General features: G+C 34.4%; 1 pseudogene; it reads left to right on the plus strand.

The window, feature by feature from the left end:
- The first annotated feature begins 226 nt into the window (after positions 1 to 226).
- LOC114412727 lies at positions 227 to 3,680 on the plus strand (annotated as a pseudogene).
- The last annotated feature ends 4,017 nt before the right edge of the window (positions 3,681 to 7,697 follow it).

Below are 7,697 nucleotides of genomic sequence, written 5' to 3' on the forward strand. Positions count from 1 at the left end.
GACTAAAATTTATTAAAAATTATCAATTTTGATGAATCTTATTTATTATTTAATGAATATTTTAGATATAAAGTTTATCACAATTGACAATTTAAAAAAATTTCAATCAATAGAAAAAAAAATGAGTAGTTAGCAGAAACAAGTAAATTTAACTGACTTTTGCATCCATGGGCCCAGATATTTGGACCTAATGAGGCCCAACGAAGAGGTAAAGGGCCCGACCACTCTAATAAAACCCTGAGCCGAAGAAAATGAAAGCTCCTCTTTCCGCAGGGTTTATAGCAAACAAAAATGGTGCTTCCTTGAAACTTGGTGAGAGTGAGGTAAGTGAAACGCGTTCCGTTTCCAACTTAACTACTTGTTCGAGTTAAGATCATAATAATCATAACAAAAATAGCGGTTTTATTTCTTCCATGTGGTGCTGTGCAGTTTCATTTTTCAACCATTGATTGATTTTTGTGTTGGAAGCAGCTCGAATTTTGTGAGTGATGGACAGGTAAGTAAAACTGATCATAGTAATGTTTCGTCTGCGTAATTTGCAATTCCTGTTGTTTCTGTTTGTTTTCATATCTCAAATTTCGTAGTATACAAACCAAACCTTGCTGGGCAAGAGTTGTGTTCCAACAAATCAAACAATTGACAAACCTAAAGAAAGCATTGTGCATAAGTTGTTTGTTCTGTTTTGACAGACTCTGAATTGGGTTATGTTTTTGGTTTTCTGGTTTTGAGGCTTTAGCTTTAGGTACAAGAAAAATCGCCCTATGGTTAAGCTTAGGTGATGAGAGTCCTGTGGCAAAATGATCTCTTACTACTACTAGAAGTCTATAACATATCCTTGCCTATGAAATCCCAACATAGGTATCTTCCCCTTAAGCTGTATTGATTATTGAGAATAACTATCAAAGCTTTCTCTATGATTTCTTCACTTGAAATGCATCTGTTAAGCTCAGCATTCATTTTATCTGGGTCACTAAGTGATAGAAATGAAGTACTAGAATTCTTGTGGGGTTCTGTAGGCTAGAAGAAAATCATACTTGAATCTTCAGAGTTTAGACCAATTGAAACTTGTCCACTGAGAAGGTTATTACTAACAAAAGGGATCTCTGTTGTACTTAGATAAATTAAAAAAAAAAATGTTTGGGTGGTTTTATTTTTATAACAAAATGCAGTTCCCTTGTGATTTGGGAAGTTGTGCCTCCAAATCTGACTACTTTAGCAATAACCTATACTGCTACTGGCATTTAATGTTATGTACTATGATTTACTAATCTATGTTATTGCAAACTTACCATAATGCTTTCATAAGATAAGACAGATAACTCAATGTAACATTCTTGTAACCTCTTTTTTTTTTTTTTGGTTTCCTTGCAGCTGTTTTGGTTTTTGATTGTTTGAATCACCAGGGAAAAGGAGTGCGTGTTGTATAGTTTGTACAAAACCTGAAGGTCAGTCTGTTCAAGTTGTCTTTTGATCTCAGTAATGTGCAGCAAGAAAATATAGCAAAAACTTGATGTGTTAGAGATTCTGTAGAAATTCGGAAAAGGTGTAGCCTGTCCAAGTTTAACTATTTAATTTTGGGAATTGGCAATTTGAAAATACATAAAAATTTCAATGGCTGCTCCAAGTTCCCTATTGAAGGTGGAGGAAATACAAGGAAGAGGGAGGGGAATGGTTGCATCTCAGCCTCTTAAAGCTGGTCAAAGTGTCCTCAGAGACTCTCCCATTCTGCAGTATTCGGCTTTGCCCTTGATCAGGCAGTCTTTGTCATCCTCCTCATCTGCCTCAGCTTCCTGCTTCTGTGATCACTGCTTCAAAACCTTGCCTCCTTTACAGGGAGATTCTTCATCATGCACAGTTTTGTGCCCCAATTGTTGCCACCATTATTTCTGCAGCTCAAAGTGTCTTTCAAAGGCACTGAACAACTCCCATTCTTCTTGGGTATGTCAAGCATTATCTCATCTTAGAGCCAATTCTCTACTGCTTGAACAGCCCCTTGAGCGCCAAGTCCAAGCTAATTTTCTCATTGCTGCCTACAATCTTGCCAATTTCTCCCCTTCAGACTTTCAAATTATGCTTTCTCTTCAGGGTTCTCCTGAGGAGTCCACCATTGCTGCAGCTCAGTTCCTACACCCCCTTATTAGCCCCCGGAATGAATTTTCTTTAGAACTCACTTCTGCACTTCTTGCCAACGACAAGCTCAATGCCTTTGGCATAATGCAGTCCTTCTCTGAACATGATGACCAGAGGTCTGTCAGAGCTTATGGCATTTACCCCTATGCCTCTTTTTTAACCATGATTGCCTTCCCAATGCCTGCAGATTTGATTACATTGACGCTAATCCACCTGATGACGGCCATAATACTGACTTTATTATTTGGATGATTAATGGTGTTCCTCAAGGCAGGGAGATTTGTTTGAGTTATTTCCCTGTGAATGAAAACTATTCTAGTAGGCAGAAGAGATTGATTGAAGACTATGGCTTCACCTGTAATTGTGATCGATGTAATGTGGAGTCAAATTGGTCAGATAATGGTAGTGTTGAAGATAATGCTGAGGATGAAGAAGAGGAGGTTATGGATGAGGACCAATGTGAACCTATGGCAGCATCAGACACTGACGATCATCCCCATGAAGATAATAACGATTTTCCACATGCTTATTTCTTTTTAAAATACATGTGTGATAGAACAAATTGCTGGGGAACTTTAGCTCCTTTATCTCCACAGGGTGTACTCCATCTAATGTCATGGAATGCAATGTCTGTGGCAAATTGAAGAGTGACGATACCTTTGATATTGATGAAGGGCAAGATGAAGTTTTCATGGAGGACTAAGCCACTAGGATGCTACTTTAGTAAGTAACCTGCATTCCTCTAAATGTTTAGATTATTTTTATTCAATTTATTCTTTTGGTGCCATCTTTTTGTCACTTCTATGACTGTGTTTGCACATGTTCATTAAATTTATTATCCCATCCCTAAACTTGCGATTGTCAAGTGAGTGACACTTTGGTTTTCTTGTAGAAAACGTTGGTCGTACTGTTACAATTGGAGAACACATTTTGGGACTGAAACCTGTTCTTCAAGTTCTGAAGCCTTATTCCTGGACCTTTTAATGCATGGTTTTGTTTGTAGATAAAGGGTACAGATATGAAGAAATTGGTTACCAAGGAAAAAGAATGATGATTAGTCTTTCTGGCCATATGGATACTCAGAGACAGACTGTTTTCTTCTAAAACTTTTTTGGCGGTTATTATTCATTTCTTGTTTGAAGTATGTTTTGCACTATTGATGTTGTTGAATTACTGCCATACCATCAGTCTTGAGTCTGTGTTCAAGTAAATGTCTTAACTGAAAGATAATGCACAATGCCCAAATAAAAAGGAAGGAATGAAGAATAGGAAGAGCTTTTAATCTATCGATTGATAAAGAATTGGAGCCCATGCCATGCCAAAATAAGTATCCCTCGTGTTAAATAATCGGTTTAATAGGCAATTCAAATGGAAAGTTGTCATTTCCCCCCTTCTATTCTGCCCTTTGTGTACCCAGCTAGTTTATCACACCTATCAACGCTTTATACATTTAGATCCTTTATATTTTTTTAAAAAGTGTCTTATTACCCTGTAGAAACTTTCTATTTACCCTTTATTTTTATTGGTGTCCTCACGTTCTTTGAATTTAATTGGTGTTTATGCACGGAATGTTCACCACTTACTCATTTAATTGTGGGTTTATTTACAAGATTAATTTATCGTAGGTATTGGAACTTGTTGCGTGTAGACGAAAGGAATTCTTCCTAGATTATGTCTCTATACGAGCGAGACCAATTCTTGGTACTCAGGAATCAAATGTGACTTTATTTTTTGTGTTGATTTTAAGAGTACAGTAGGATGTTCTATGCTGTGGTTTGTTGCTTTATTCAAAATTCTGCTTTAAATTTGCCGGCAAAAATATTAGCATCTCAATTTTTGAAATATACTTTTGATAATAAAAGTCTCTTGATGCTCCGGCTGTATTTAACTATTATTATTATTATTTTATTTACTTAAAAATGAAATTTTTAGATAAAAGCAGATATTATCAAAGAAAATTAAATAAAAAAGTAAACATTTTAATTAAAAAAAATAACGGATGCGGATACATCGGATATTATCTCATTTGCTAAGTACACGTCCAAGTCCTAGTGAGGTTTATGGACTATCAATGTACAATTTTTTTCCTTTTAATTTTTTTGGATAAATAATCATTTTTGTCCTGAATATGTGGAGCGTTGATAAATTTATCTCTTTGATGAAAATTCAAATTTTAATTTCAATAAATTTATTCATCCGTTAATTTTCGTTTGTTGTGGTCAATGAAAGAGTTTACCTGGTATATTTAGGAATCAATTTGTCAGCGATCTATACACTTAAGGACGAAAATAATTATTTATGCAAAATATAATTTAATTCTCATTTTTCTTTTGTTTTATAATTGTTATAAGTATAACATTATAATAAATCCTTAAAAAATTAGAAAAACAAACACAAGTTAAAACAAACATAATAATAAGTATAATATTGATTAATAAGTATAATTTGTCTATTACTTTGAAGTTTGTAATGTGATAGTACCTTACCAAACATATGATACTCAAACAAAAATACATAGTCATTAACAGAAATTTCAGAGTAACAGATAAATCGTCCTTATTAATCAATATTATATTTATTATTATGTCTGTTCAAACTTTTTATTTTTTTTATTTTTTAAGTGTTTATTGTAATGTTGTGCTTACAATGATTTATATTTTGAGTAAATAATCATTTTTGTCCCTAAATATGTAGAACGCTGACAAATTCATCTCTGAATGTGTCATATAGGTTCTTTAATTAACGGTAACAGATGAAAGTTAATGAATAATTAAATTTGTCACATTTTTTTCACTTTCGATGACTAAAATTTAAATTTTCATTTTTCAGGAACAAATTTTTCAACATTCTACACAGGAATGAAAATAACTATTTATTCATTTTTTTATAACAAAATGTGTAACAAGACTAAATATATTATATATAAGTGAAAATAACTATGTATTAACCGTGTATGATAATTTTATATTATTATTAATTAATTATAAACAGTTATATATGATAAGTTTGTTGATTTTATAATATTTATTTTAAAAGTCACGTCAATTGTGATGTCTTTGAGCGGAGATATTTAATAGGGTAATTCATTCTTTTAATGAATTTAAAATTCTCTAAGGTGAATTTGTTTGAATAATATATTTTAAAATAAATTAAAATTTGGTCATTTTTATAGAATATTTTAATTAACTAAAATAGTGAAATTTGAAATTCTAAAAAAACACAATTTAAAATTCTTCTTTTCTTACGTGTAGACGCTCCTTCGTGATCCAATTGCACATTCATTCTCTCATAATTTTGACTCGTTCTTGCAACCTCGATGTGTTCTCCCTCATGACCTAACGTGTTCTCTCGTTCTCTCTTTGCAACCTCGAGACACATTCGTTTTCTTTCTCCAGGTTCGTTTTTCATCGTGTTCAATCTAGGGTTTAGTTGTTTGTGTTTGATTTTGTTTTTGATTTTGATTTTGATTTATAGGGTATCTCACTTAATATGTTTTCTATGTATAATTTTGTTTCTCTTTAGATCTCTTTGGTACCAAATTGAAATTCTCCCAAAACACATATTTGAAATTCTTTTTTTTTTTTTTTGTTACACATAGACACTTCTTCAGGACCTCACAACACACGCATTCTCTCTCAAATCCTAATACATTATCTCTTATGTGTTTTTTGATTCTCTCTTGCAACCTCGACACATACATGTTTTCTCTCTACAAGTTCATTTCTCATCTCATTCAATCTAGGGTTTCATTGTTGTGTTTGATTTTGTTGTTTTTTTTTATTATTTATATGGTTCTTGTTTAATATGTTTTCTCTATATAATTTTGTTTTTCTTTAGATCTTTTCGGTAAAAAAATCATAAATTTTCTCTATATTTTAATTTCCTTAAAATTCTAAATTTTCTCATCTAGACGCAGGGTAAATGAAAACCCATTTATCCATCAAGTAAGCCTTAATATTTGATTTATTGTCTCTTTTGGTTATATTTGTAATAACTTTTCATTTTAGTCTTTGTAGTTTAAAACATTCTATTTTTGTCTCTATAGGAACTAAAAGAGAAAGTTGTTATAACTAAATGGATCAAAATGGTAATTAAACGAATGAAATTTTAGTTCCATCAAAAGAGGGTTTGGAGAGTTAACATTTTGGGTTGTTTGATAGAAGCAAGATGAAACTCAAACTAAATCTTGTATGATTTATTAATATGGTGTCACATAATTGATAGATAATCTTATTTTTTAAGTATGTGATCAAGGATTTAATCTCCCATCCATGTTATGGAAAACATATGTTGAAGATATTAACTCCTTTAAAAAAAATATTAATCATTATCTTTCGACAAATAGATTCAACCCAAAAAAAATTGTATGATTTCATTTTGATTAGAGAGAGAAACTCAATTTTATCATGAGCCTTGAAAGAAGTCATACCTGCCACTAGAAAAACCACAAAATTCATACCTATTTTTGTTAGTAATACAGACAATACTAATCACACCAACAACACACCAGCCCAAGAGGAGAATGACAACATCAGCAGCAGGCCCATTAGGAATAAAAGCATACCAGCTTACCTGACTGACTATGAGTAGAAGATTCAAGAGCCACGCACGTGTGCTAATTATCCTCTACACTTAGGACAAAGTTTGTTAGAAGATATTTCCATTTCAATTAATATCATGTATATTCGGTTATCCAATTCTGTTATAGAATTGCTCCAAGATAACCTATAAATACCCATAGAAATATGAATAAAGCAGAGGAATTATCAGTCCAATTTTACCTTTTAGGAGTTCTCCCTTGTTCTCGAATACAAGGATATTATTTCCCACTTCGCAGACCATAACATTTGGTCCGACCTGCCATGGCCGATCGTGGTACCCGCAAGACCACCACTGATCGCCTAGAGGAGGCTTTAGCCCGCCTCACTCTCCACCACGAAGCACTTGCAGCCCAGCATTCAGACCTTGCCTCCAAAGTTTCCATTCTTTTGGACAAATTCAACCAACCACCACCCAACTCCGCGCCACTCACACCTGCAATTCCCAAACCACATATCAAATTAGAGGTACCCAGATTTGATGGCCGAGACCCATTGGGATGGATCTTTAAGATCTCTCAGTTTTTTTTATTATCAAGCAACCCCCGAGGAAGAACGTTTTACCTTAGCATCCTTCTACCTCGACGGTCCGGCACTGAGCTGGTTCCAGTGGTCCTACCGCAACGAGTTTATCACCTCGTGGCAGGGCTTTCTCCAAGCTCTCGAGACCCGTTTCGCTCCAACTCATTACGAAGACCCTCAAGGTGCTTTATTCAAGCTCACCCAGCGTGGCTCCATCAATGACTACTTGACGGACTTCGAGCGCCTCGCAAATCACATCATCGACTTGCCTCCCCCTTTCCTGCTCAGCTGCTTTATCTCCGGTTTGTCGCCGGGAAGTGCTCTCCCTGCAACCCATCTCTCTCCCTCAGGCCACAGCCTTGGCCAAACTCCAAGAAGACAAGCTCCTTGACCGCCGCCGCCCTTACAGACAACCCCCTACCCCTTCCCATGCCCACAATCTCTCCC

The sequence above is a fragment of the Glycine soja genome, chromosome 5, assembly GCF_004193775.1.
Source record: "Glycine soja cultivar W05 chromosome 5, ASM419377v2, whole genome shotgun sequence".
NCBI classification, from domain to species: domain Eukaryota; kingdom Viridiplantae; phylum Streptophyta; class Magnoliopsida; order Fabales; family Fabaceae; genus Glycine; species Glycine soja.